Source organism: Spea bombifrons, chromosome 4 (assembly GCF_027358695.1).
Source record: "Spea bombifrons isolate aSpeBom1 chromosome 4, aSpeBom1.2.pri, whole genome shotgun sequence".
Lineage (NCBI taxonomy): Eukaryota > Metazoa > Chordata > Amphibia > Anura > Pelobatidae > Spea > Spea bombifrons.
The window spans coordinates 53,556,868-53,569,822 of record NC_071090.1 but is presented as its reverse complement, the minus strand read 5'-3'; positions in this window follow the sequence as shown (position 1 = coordinate 53,569,822).

The window sequence follows — 12,955 nt, the reverse complement described above, 5'->3', positions numbered from 1 at the left end:
TTCAAAACTGCAGCGCTTGTGAAACTCATGATCCATCTGTGCCGCCCTGCCTGTGCACTACAGGCAGAATTTTAAAGGCCCGACTCCTGCCCCTTGTTTTGAAGCTTTAACACCTTGGTGCTTTGGTTGGGGGAAGGGTTTATACACAGTATCACTGATAATACCAATTCAAGAAAAAATCAAGCATATTAATAAGTATACTGCCCTCACTGATTCATCTGACTTGTACACACACACACAAGGGGCATCTTACATAGTAGTTTCTGTAAGACAAACACATTTCCTGTCACAGAATGCACTAGGGGCTACCAACTAGGCCACTGGGAGACAACACTGGGAGCTTTATCCCAAGCACTATTAAATTAAAGAAAATAACGAAAAACTCCTGTTTGTTATATACCAAATAAAATAACATCTTTATAGAACAGTGGTGGGAAATCAAATCATCCCAGACACAAGCCAACATCTCACATAGAAAGGTAAAAACATCTCCATCACATACCTAGCTGAAGAGGTATTATTTCTAACTGCTCAACAATATCCCTAGCTTTTGGTTAATGGGCACAACTAGGTCCTAGTTATTCATGGAGTATCGTGCCCTAGATGGAATGAAAAAACACAAAATCATAGAATCGCTCAGCTTCCTCAGGGGTATGGTGCAATAATCATCAAGTGTCTAGCCCTATGTCACAAAATTAGGACACCCACTTTGTACTTTTGGTGCAACTATATCTGAGGATTACAGTTCCGACACTCATCACCTGCTACAAGTTTGCAGGGGTGAGTTTCTTTATTGCTCTGATTACAACTGATCGGTCATTGACCCAGTTAGCAACTTTCTTCCACAGCAGCTCACATACACAAGGTTTCCATATATAATGTAAGTGTTGTATCAGTTAGCAAGACCACTGTGAGACCAGAAAGAAAGCACTAACAATCTGGTATGTGTCTGATCATCAGCTCCACTTTAAACAGAAAACCTACCTTTGAGCCATCATATAGGAGATACATCTTGGCATCTGAGGGCCACTTTACCACAAGCATGTGTGTTAATAAAGTGTCAGGCAATCAATGGTTAAAACTTGGTCAATTGAATAATACCAAATGCATTTGAAGAATATCAAAGTACATGGAAATACTTGAAAATCTGCTATGGAGAAAAGAAAACCCCAACAAAAATTAAATTATACTATTATGTTTGTTGTACAAAGACATGTGTGAGAGCTGGCAATTAAAGTAAAAAAAAAAACAAAAAAACATACATTTCTCTGTACTTTTCAACTATACTGTTGGAAGGTTGCAATCAGCCTGTAATCATCCTTCTGTGACTCTATAGTAACAACTGGTTAGTGTTTTTAAAGTTTCTCTTCATTAGTATCTGGGGGACCACATGTTATCTGCCCCTGCTGAAAGAGGATTTGCATTATCTGTTTTTCAGTACTCATGCTTTCAAATAATTCCTTCTTTTAAGGGGAGACATTAATGGTTATAGAGTCTGAAAGTGAGTTAACTCAAAGTAATGAAAAGGCAAGTTAATAAGTGTCCTAGAAGAGGCACGTGTGAATAATATATTCATTAATAATGAACAAGCTGTGTTGAATGGTATTCTGGCATCTCTGTATTGATAATGTGTACCTATATAATGAGAAAGTAGCCAGCTCTCCTTTACTCATTACTGTACCAGCTCTGCGGGGTACAGGCTTCTTCTCTGTCAAGTGTGAAAGAAACTTTGATGACCTAAAATTGGAACATGCACAAGGAAATGTCTGTTGTGTAGCTCAGTAGATGTCAAAAACCTCCCCAAATGTACCATTACCTAGATATTATCTTATAGTTTTTATGTTTTTATGCTTTTTTCAGAATCTTAATACTGGTAAGGCCGTAATCTTTGATTATTTAAAACTGTTCTTTAGATGTACATTGGCTATATAAAATCTTTCAATTTGGGAGAAAGTCCACCTAATTTTACAAAGATTATTGTAGCTGTACACATTCTGTGGTTTAATCACTAAATTGGAAATTCAGTAGCAGTTTAATTTTTGCAACCATGCCAAGTTTTTAGTGGGATTGGACCCACATAGTATATAGCTCAATTGGTAAGAGAACTTTCAAGGAATCTCACTGACTTAAAATACATAGGGTCATCTCTTCATGCAGGAGACACCCACTGGTTACGGCCTATCAAAAAATGGTAAGTTGAAAGTCGGTGTAAATTGTATAAAGCATTAGGTAGGGAGGAAAGCCTACAGAGTTGCATGTGGGACGTGTGATACATATACATAATATATATGTGGGTAGTATTCATGATCTGTATATAGTGAGAATTGTTCTGTTGAAAATATTACTGGAAGCCTCAGATCTTATTGTGATACTAGCAAGACTCTGAAGAATACTTTTTAAGAAGTAATATTATCAACATGAATGTACTTTTTGGTGAAGGTACTTTCTGTTAGCAAGATTACATTTATCTCTGTATTTTTGTACACAACCTAAGAAGCTAGATTATACTATTCTCACCCTTCTAATTGCATAATCAACAATTTATGCTAGATGCAGCCCTATTCTTAATGGCCTAATCCATTTCATTTCAGGCACAGCATACTGTGGACGTTAGGCAGAATACTCCATAGTGTAAAATGGCTGGTAAAATAGATCATTGTACAGCGCTACAGAATTTGATGGCGCTATATAAAACAATAAATAATTATACTAATAATAATCAAAGATCTGGCCCTTGAGCAAAAGCACACAGAGAACCTTGATTGTTTCATGAAACTGCTGGCCTAGGCCAGAATACATGAATACATAATGTTGTAGTTACCAGTTAATGTACATTACACTTTCTCCTTTATTATATGGGCTAGAATCCAATGTATACTTGCACAAAAATACTAATGTCATTAGAATAATTAATAAGATACTTGCTGCTATACAATACATGTAGCTTGGACACCTTTACGTGCAGACCTGAAGGCTGCCATTATTATTGGTGATATTTTGGATGACTTTCCACTTAGAGACGAATCTTTATGGCAACGCTAATGGAGTCTGTTCCTCCATAGGCTTTCATTAGTCACTCTCCCACTAAGTAATTAATAATGAGCTTTCAGTAAGTGTTAGACAACACGAATACAATATTCCCGGACTAGGCATGGGTTAAGGGCATTGTTTGTAGTGGTGTTCAGAAGGTAAAAGGGTTGTTGCTTACCAGAAGCCCTGTTCCCTCAGAAGCACTACCTATCGTCATCAATTAAAGCCCCTCAATGTTCTTCCTATGCCACACTCTCTTTCCCTATCACCATCCTACAAAGCAAATTTATTATTTATTTTTTTCATGTAGGCTGATCTTCTAGAATGTACATGGACAGCTTAACTACATCTGGCACTGTATATGTCAAACAAAGGTATAAAGAGAAGGTCCATGATCAATTGTGATCATCAAAGTAAAAGAAATTTCTAATAGTTCACAGGAATTCTATAGATAACGTTGTAAGTGACAATAGGTCTAATGACGCACTTCAGGATGAAGGTTTCAGCCCTATTTATAAACTGTATGAGCAGACCTAATGTGATTTATTGCACCCACATTTTTTTTTAATTACTTCTTATGTTAAGCTGTGTATTGTCCTATGAAAGAAAATCTGACTGTAAAATGAACATTAAACACTGAATGCATAATCCAATGTAAAGCAAAAAAGTGAGTAGTGTTAAATTATTATTTTTATTATTAATATTATTTTTCCTGAAGGCCAAGGTTAAATGATGCTAGATGTTACAGTAGATAATAGCATACTTTGAAAACATTTAATATATCACATCCAATTCAATCACTCAGCTACTTATCTTTCAAGGGCATTCACTTTTATTTAAAAATGTTTCTTCATTGTGTTCATTGTAGCACACAATATCTAGCTTGACATACCAAGAATTGTATAGATTATTACAATACATTATGCTTTACTGCTTAGTTCACAAATATACTTATGTCAAGTTGCAGTAAAAACAGAGTATAAATCAGCAGGAAAACATATAGATTTGTTTTTTTGGAAGTTCATCATTATCCCAGAAATATATCACAAAGTGAAGACTGGTTAATACAGTACATGCAAATGGTATCAAACCATGGTAGCATAAGTTATGTACGCTAACAGGCTTCCATTATAATGCTCAACCATCATAACAATACTAATGCCTCTATTAATATATTTAAGTATCGTTGTATTCTTATCGGAATGGCAAATATTCTTCTTCTGGTATAACATTATCTTTGAATACCTATATGTTTCGCACAATTGAAATCACATCAGCTATCCTGACTCCCTAAGGTGAGATGTTGTTACAGATAAATGATACTCAGATTTGTGGTACATTACCTCAGCATTCACATCTTTTAAATCATCCTCTTAACACTACTTAATACTATCCTTGTAGCTGACATCGTTTTGCATAGACAGCCATTACCCTCTCATTAAGTCCCATAAAGTAATGATCCATTCATCAACTATGCATGGTTTGTTTGTTTTTTGCCTTTTTATGAAATATCTCCTAAATCCTTTAGCTACATTAACCATTAGTATTAAACATTGAAAATTACTGATTTGTCAAATGTCTTGTTTATTATTTTTGATGTTTTTTTTTTATAACTAGCATAATATGATATGTTTACAGATGTCCTAAGCTGATTATCATCTTTATGGGTTAAATCATTTTAATGCACATTCTACTACAATAGTTCTAATAGTTGATTTTGATACGACATAAACCATGAAAAATCACCTAATGCTGCTCTAAGGAATCTTAGATTGACCCTGAGAAGTCCAAGGTTATTTGCCGTGAGGATGCCTGATGGAAGGGCTGTTTTAATAATGACTACAAATAGGTATCTTGAGAGTGCCTCGGTCATTTCACGTCACAGACAGCTAATAGATTTTATTTTTCCTGTATCAGAGTGATCTTTTAGGCCACAGGTTATATACCTTGCTTAATATTTTAATAAATATGGTTGGCTAGTGCACGAAACAGATTTTTACTAGTGATCGAAGCCTCTTAATATACAGAGAGCTTCACAAAGTTATGCTAATTCATGCCTCCTTAGAATGCAAGCTAACTTTTCATAAATCCATCTGTTCCTTATGTCCTTGGAAATGACAGATACAAAGTTATAAACGGATTGTAATATAAAATAAGAATGACATATTTAAAAACTTTAAACTAGAACAAAAGTTTAGAATGCATTATTAAACCATAATGTCTGAAGCATGAAACATTCGGTGCAAATTGTAACTTCAAATTGTAACTTCGCTGTGGTCATTTGTGCCCTACCCATGTAAAGCTTTTACATTCAAATTATAGGCAAATCTATCAATTAGACTTATTTTCTCTTGAAACAATCCAATTATGAAACGTGTTTCCCTCATGTGTATACTAATTTATTGTAGCACATTTACTTTTTGCTGTAAATATAGATATAATTTGTATTTTATTTGTAAAAAGGCTGCATTTTATGTTTTTATGCTTATGCTGTGTGCATAGTGGCCCACTGGGTATTTGCCAGGTGGGCCAGATGGCCAGTCCAGTCCTGGTCAAACCAGCCTTCCTCTGCTTTGCAGAGTATTTCTTTAAGCAACACTATAGAAGGCTTAAGCCTCACTCCTCTTGCCTATAAGGCCTGCGACACAATTTAAACCTAAACCCTGAAACTAATAGAAAATGCACTAGAAAAGCATGGACCTTTGAATAAATTGCTTATGTATGTGCAATCAGAAAGCCAGATGGTGGTGCTTGATGGGCCATTGAGGAATTAAAATAGTAAAGACCCCTGGGAATTATCGTAGCTTAATGGACAGGCCACAAGTATGTGGGTGAATGCCTAATGATTGGTTTTCTGCGTGTTGGTTGTCTGCATAACCTAGGTCAGTGCTATTTCTGGTAGTGGGCTAGCAGTCACTCACTTCCCTTCCCTTTTCGGTGTGTCACTAACATGTCTTTCTTGTCACAGCAGGTGGTTGGTGTGTCGTATTTCTATAGGTTTACTGTAAGATGTCACAGTGAGATGCGAGACAGGGAGCCCTCAGGAAGGATTGGTTAATGGTGAAGATGGAAGTTGGTGCTAAGGCCTCATTCCTTCTTTATCATCTTGTGGTAAGGTCAATGACCCTGGTCAGCTGGTGGTTAGCACTGGTTGGTGGCAGCATATGGAGCTTTTGGTGTTATTTGGATGGGGGGAGGTGTTTTCAGCACTGTTTGGTTGAACTTGTTTATTATTTGTAGTTATATGTTGACACTTGTTTTGGCTATGATGTTACATTAGATAATACTGGTGATGGTGTTAGAATAGAGTACGGTACCATCTACCTTCATACACGTTCCTAATTTTTTTTCCCAACAGGGAGATGGGGACCAGTGTAGCAAACATGGTGTCTTTAAAGACCAAGAAAAGAAAAAAAAAAGATAAATGCCATCTATTATTGTATCCCATAGGACTAACACATTTACTTTATAAATCAAAATTCTTATCTTCAAATAAAGCATTTCAGATGTATTCCCTATATTATGAGTTCTTTCAATCTTTTGTCTTTCTAGACAATAAAAAAAAAAGATCTGGCAACAGAGGACAGGGACATTTTTAAGTATTTCCTAATTGTGCCTCTTTATACAGCTATTTCAGAACTAAAATAGCATATGGTTATTTTATGTTTATCCAAATAAATTTTAATTGGTCGACATGTCTGGCTTCCTTATTCCAATCCACACGGGATACTGATCATATTGCATTTTTCGGAATCAGAAATGTAAAAAATACTACAATATGCTTATTGGTGTTGTTTTTCATTCCTTTATATCCCTTAGGGATACTGGCATACTGCAAACAACACAGAAAGGAAATTTAGTTTTTCATTTATCAGCTGCATAAACAGTTCAGAAGGTTACAAAATGCTATTTTACTGAAGCAAATTTCTAAACATTAGATCATACTATAAAGTTGGCTAAATTGTTATAACTAATTTGTGTTTAAATTTACAATTTTACAGCTGCTATCTTTTATGTGTTATACTAGTTAGGTTTTCCATACAACTATACAGTATGTCTATAGCAATACATGGTTCTCCCAAAGTACAGAGATCTCTGATTGATACTTTCACTTTCTGGCAATTTAGCAATATCTATCAATCTATCTATCTATCTATCTATCTATCTATCTATCTATCTATCTATCTATCTATCTATCCACCCATCCATCCATCTATCTATCTATCTATCTATCTATCTATCTATCTATCTATCTATCTATCTATCTATCATAGCATTGTTTGCTTCTGCATTTTTGATTTATAGCCACGCTACCCTTTAAAGGGACCCTCGGTATGCTATAAAAACATGCAATATAAGTTAGCTCTTGATTAACTGTCTTTTATCTACAAACACTCTCTTACCATATAATTACTGATTGTACATATCAGATAATTTGCAGCCCAACAGACTATACAAGAACATCTGGGGTTTCCTAAAATTGACCTTTGTTTAGAAACTTAATATCTGGAATTTAATGATACTTGTGAGTTATTTTGTATTTATATGCAACTTGAAGACTTACACAAAACTCCTACAGTGCTAAAATGCCTTTGTCTTTTTGGGCAGAGGTATACATTATACTAACTCACTCTTGTGGTCCCATAATTTATACAGGGTTTCATAAGGTGGTCCATCCAACCAGCTAGCAAAGACTACTCTGGGTTAGCTAATGCACTTCTGGGGATGGACAACACATGAAGAGTAACAAAATAATATAACGTTTGAGATGAGAACATTCAACGTGTGGCTTTGATGTTCCATTGGGATAAGTGTGAAGACAATTCACTAGAATGAATGTTGTAGGTCAGTTGAAGTGAGATGAAACATTTTATCTCACTAACTTAACTATGCTAACCCCTGCACACTGCTCCTGCAAGAAGCGCCGAAGAATAACTTGTGTCTGTATACCCCAAAACCACAACTATATATGGGGGCATTTTTAATTCAGTAACAAAATTTGTTGTTCAGTGCCCACATTCACAATCACTTACTCACTCACTCACTCTCGTTCACCCTTACTCTCTCTAGCTTTCTAAATTTTTCCCTATCTTCTCTGTCATCCACTTCTGCATGTTCATGAATCTGCTATTTTCTCTCCACCAATCAGGGGAGAGGATGTCACCACAAGCCCACCATTTTGGTGGAAGTTTCCCCTGAGCTATGTCTGCAGAGGGAGAAGAAGATGCAGAAGGAGTCAGCAGAAAGAGTCAGCAGAAGCGGAAGTGGTCGACAGAGAAGGTAGAAAAACATTTAAAGAGTGTGAGAGTACGAGTGAATGTGGACCCTCAAATTTCAGACAAAACTTCAGAGCTTTTTGCTTAATTTTCATCCAGTTCATTGGGGGGGGGGGGGTGGCCTGGTTTCCAGGGCTTTTTACAAATAGCTAAATTTACCAAAATGCTGTCAATTTGCAATTCATACAGATCCGAAATAAGAATTCTAGTGTTTATAATATTCCAAGATGTTAGCTATATCTCTGCATCAGAATGTATAATTTTTTGACAGGTAAATATCTTTTGGAGGGTTATTAACCCACTCCCACCTTTCTTACCTGTGGATGCCGAGAGTTTTTTCTCAGTGAAGTGATCTTTATACAGGGCTTGAAATTGTGGTACAAATTGGCAATGAAAGTCTACTCACATGGAATCCCTTAAAGATTAATATTAAATGGCATTTGTCCCTTCATGGTCCCAGTCTTTTTCTTGGTAATTTTTTTACTTGTGTCCCACTTAAATTATTTTGCTTTGAGTTGTCACATTCTTAAATCAGTCAATATAATACTGTTGTCATCTCTGGGAATCTACATCAGCAAATATGTTTGTATATGTGAAGTGGTATGATTACAATAATATGATTTACAATAACAACATGTACTCCTCAAAACAGGAGAATATAATACTCACAAATGATACAGAAATAGTTAATCCTATGTTAATACAATACCTGTCGCATGTACAATGAATACTTCTGCTTTTTAAGATTGTGGATATACAAAAGTAAGATAAACATTTAGAAACACCTGTATCATTCTTGAGTTTGTATGATTGTTTTCCCCCTCAATTTACTTGAGAAGAAGCATTGGTATGACTATTAAGTCTTTCAGATCATTTAGTAGGCAATCTAACTGACTGACTACAATGCCATTGGTTACCATTGTATTCAATTAGTTAGAAAAGTAACAAAGCAATGGAAGTAGCCTAATAATTCAAACTGTCCATGAAAATGAACATCTTCAGTATAGATGCCATCAAAATCCTTAACTGAATATTTGCAGTACACATCCAAAATATAATGGGATGGATACTGAAATGATCGATTTCCTGATCCTGATGATGTTATAAACTGGCTGCTACATACTGTTCTGGGAACTTTTCCTTCATAAAACCTTGGATTCATAAAATCTAAATGCAGGAGTCAGGGGTGGATTGCTCTTTCATATGCCAAAGGACACCAATATGAGATTAACAACCCATTTCACATGGAATCCAAATTATGACTTTATGACCATTTTTGTCAACCAAAATATTATATTCAGTGTGATGAGAAATAATGATTAGTTCAATGCAAGATGGTGCCTACATTAAGTTACCATTAAGATACTCCTCTGTGAATTATTTGCATAATTTTGTTCCAAAGAACCAAATGCACTCTATAAACACAATACTGCTATCAACACTGCACTAATTAGTGACTCCCTTCATATTCACTCCCTTTGATCGTTTATTTTAATTGCATTTTCCAAATAACTGCTGCAGTATTTGCCGGCGTCTTTATTGTGCATTTAATTTTAAAGAGTCAGAAGTCAAAACACTTACATTGCACGAAGCACAGTATGTTAACTGTTAATCAAAGAAGCCGTAACTTCACCCACATTAGGACACTGTTCTTATTAAATAGAATCACAGTAGAATTCACACACACACACAATAGGTATATAGACACAAGCGCGTATTAATGGCGGTGCGTGGTTTTACTACTGTTTTACAGTTAATATATGTTTCAAAAATCTGCTGCAGCAAACACTTTTTTATATTTAAGGACTTAAAGGTAGCTTTATTAATGGCCATTAGCCTATTCATTTTAGAAAATGCCTAGAAAAATATTTGCATACATACAGAAATCTGCCACAAGAGGTCTCTCTTGTAACAGGTTTAGCTTCAAAAAAATGTATTTTTTATTTTACTCAAAGGGACAATTTTGCCTTTAATATCAAAATGCTGCACGTTAAGTGTTATGCTAGAAAGGATATAATTCCTCTTTACCTTGTTCTCCTGCTGATGAGTAGATGATGGTCTGACTGAATAAATCATCTTAGATATTTTAATAAAGAATAGGTATACTTTACAAAAAGTTTGAGCTTTCACCTTGTCTCCAAAAGGTTAGGAATCTGACCAGATAGAACAATATGCTTTAGTAAAAAGTGACTTTTGATAGAGACAAAACAGCGTGATACTTCAAATTGTAGAATAAGAACACCTTGGATCTAATATATGTACTTAGATCCTATCATTGCAAGCTAGAAAGCTTTTATATTCATTTTAGGGCATAACCAGTATTATTCTTTAGTGATATTCCATTAATCTTTTGAAAGTAAAATGTTTGATTTTGTTGTTATCCCTGCATTGGAACTTTAAAGAAATGTCTAAAATTAGGCAGAAATCTTGTTTATAATGACATACTGAAATACAAAGACATGCTTTTTCTTTCTTTTTTTTAAAAAAAAAACTAAAAAAAAAAAAAAAAAAGTTGGGATGTTTTTCTGTACAATGCAAAAGCTAACACTAACCATATAAATGAAAATGATATGCATGGACTGGTACGCTGACATGAAATTGAATGCAAATTAATTTGAATAGGAAAAAATGACCAAGAATAGAACAAAAATCAATGGAAGACTGACAGAACAACTTATTTGCTATATATATAAGGAAAGAAGAAGACACATTTGAGCACAATTCATTCAGTGTCACGCTAAGGCAATAATTTGTGCTAGTAATCGAATTTTCTTCAAAGTTACTAATTAAATCCTTCATATGACAAGGGTCATCAATATGAGATCCATTTTAAGATCAAGAACGGTTCATTTCTCTCCAAGTACAATGTTCAGTGGCTAGAAGAAATCAACTATATTGTACACTTATTTTTAAAAAATGCTAATCAAGATCTATTATAAGGATCCTATATAATTTAGCCTCCTGATTAGAGATAGAACCTATATTTTCTTCCCTTTTGAATTTTGTATGGAAGAGCAAAAATACAACCTCTCTGGATTTTTTTTTCTTGAGACAGAGACTGTACGTTTATTTTTTATTGTATATACATCAGCAAACTATTTTATAACATATTTTCTTATGGTTATGTCAATGTTCAACTTAAGCTGTATGTCCCATTTTTACTCATAGAACAGGTAAATTCTTATGAAACAAAATTGTCCTTGTGCAGCAATATAGACAAAACATGGTTTAATTTCATTTTTTTTTCTTCAATAAATGTCATTTATCTTCAGACCTTGAGGCTGCTATTATTTGTCATTGTATGTCATGTAGTATTTTGGGTGATTTTAGAAATATAGAATTTGAAGGTGGATAAGAACGATTTATTTTCCCTGTTCACTACACTGAGCTTGTTTTCATTTTAATCGCATGAAGTATGTTCCTACACAAAGTTTCATTAGCCAAAATGTCTGATTTTTAACCAGTTCTTGACCCTACTGACATACCGGTTCATCCATAAACGGTGCGCCAAGATGTCCCTTAGGACATTCCGGTACATCCATTCTTTTTTGCAGCATTTGGGACATCCCTCTGCCACTGCTGCTGGCTTCCTGCTGACCAATTTCAGTATTGTTAACATTTTAAAATTTAGCATATTAACTTGATGTGGTTATACATCACTACCTCTATTGCTTACATTTTAGCATTTTCTCCATTATGGCAATTTTGACAAAAACTATTATATTGTCACAAAAATCATACATGAGAGCTATCCAGATTTTTGGTATTGTAGCTGATCAGTAAATGTCCTTGCATTCTAAATATTGTATGGACAGGAGGGCTAGATCACTGGATTAATCCTTTTGGGGCACTTCCATACTCAAGGAAACCTTATCCCACTAGAAACTGAATATGGAGAAGGGGGCATTGGGCATATATCCTGCCAAAATCACCACTGTGCAAACCTTTACTGCAAAAATTTTGTGAATTGGAGGTCAAAAAAACATTGTATTCCTTAATTCCTGTATTTAATAATTAAAAACTGCCCTGTGTAATGCTTGTTTTTGGCCAGAAAAGTCCAAGGTTTATATATACAGGAATATGCAGGATGCTTCATACTTGTTCATGAGCATTAAAAGGACTCTTGATTGACCAGGTTACCTGAGTAAAGCAATCACATGTAATAAATGCTAGACTGCCCCTTTAAACATCCATAAACAAATGTGAGCTTATTTCTTATTAAAATAATAAAGAAAGAAAAGCACACCCTAAAAAGCATACACATTCAGATCCCAGAATACTGCTCAAATTACCAACACGTGCACACAACAAAGCAAGAGATCAGCGCACAGTCAGAAAATGCTACTTAAACACACCTATCTAAGGCATAAATATTGGAGATTCCATCACACTATATGGCCATACATTTTTTTGGCCGTCACCTTAAATTACCCCAATTTCGGCAAGCCCTACCTAATTTTACATGGTTTTATTGCTAATTTAAAGTCTTTTTTTGGACACCATTAATGAGTCACCTGTGTGGTAGGTGGGGCGTTATTATTTGTTATTGGCATGCTATTTATGTGTTGTGTGTCACTATATTTGTTTGCACATATTAATCACTGCAAATATACACGCTGGTTTGTTGACAGCTAAATATTGACACAAAT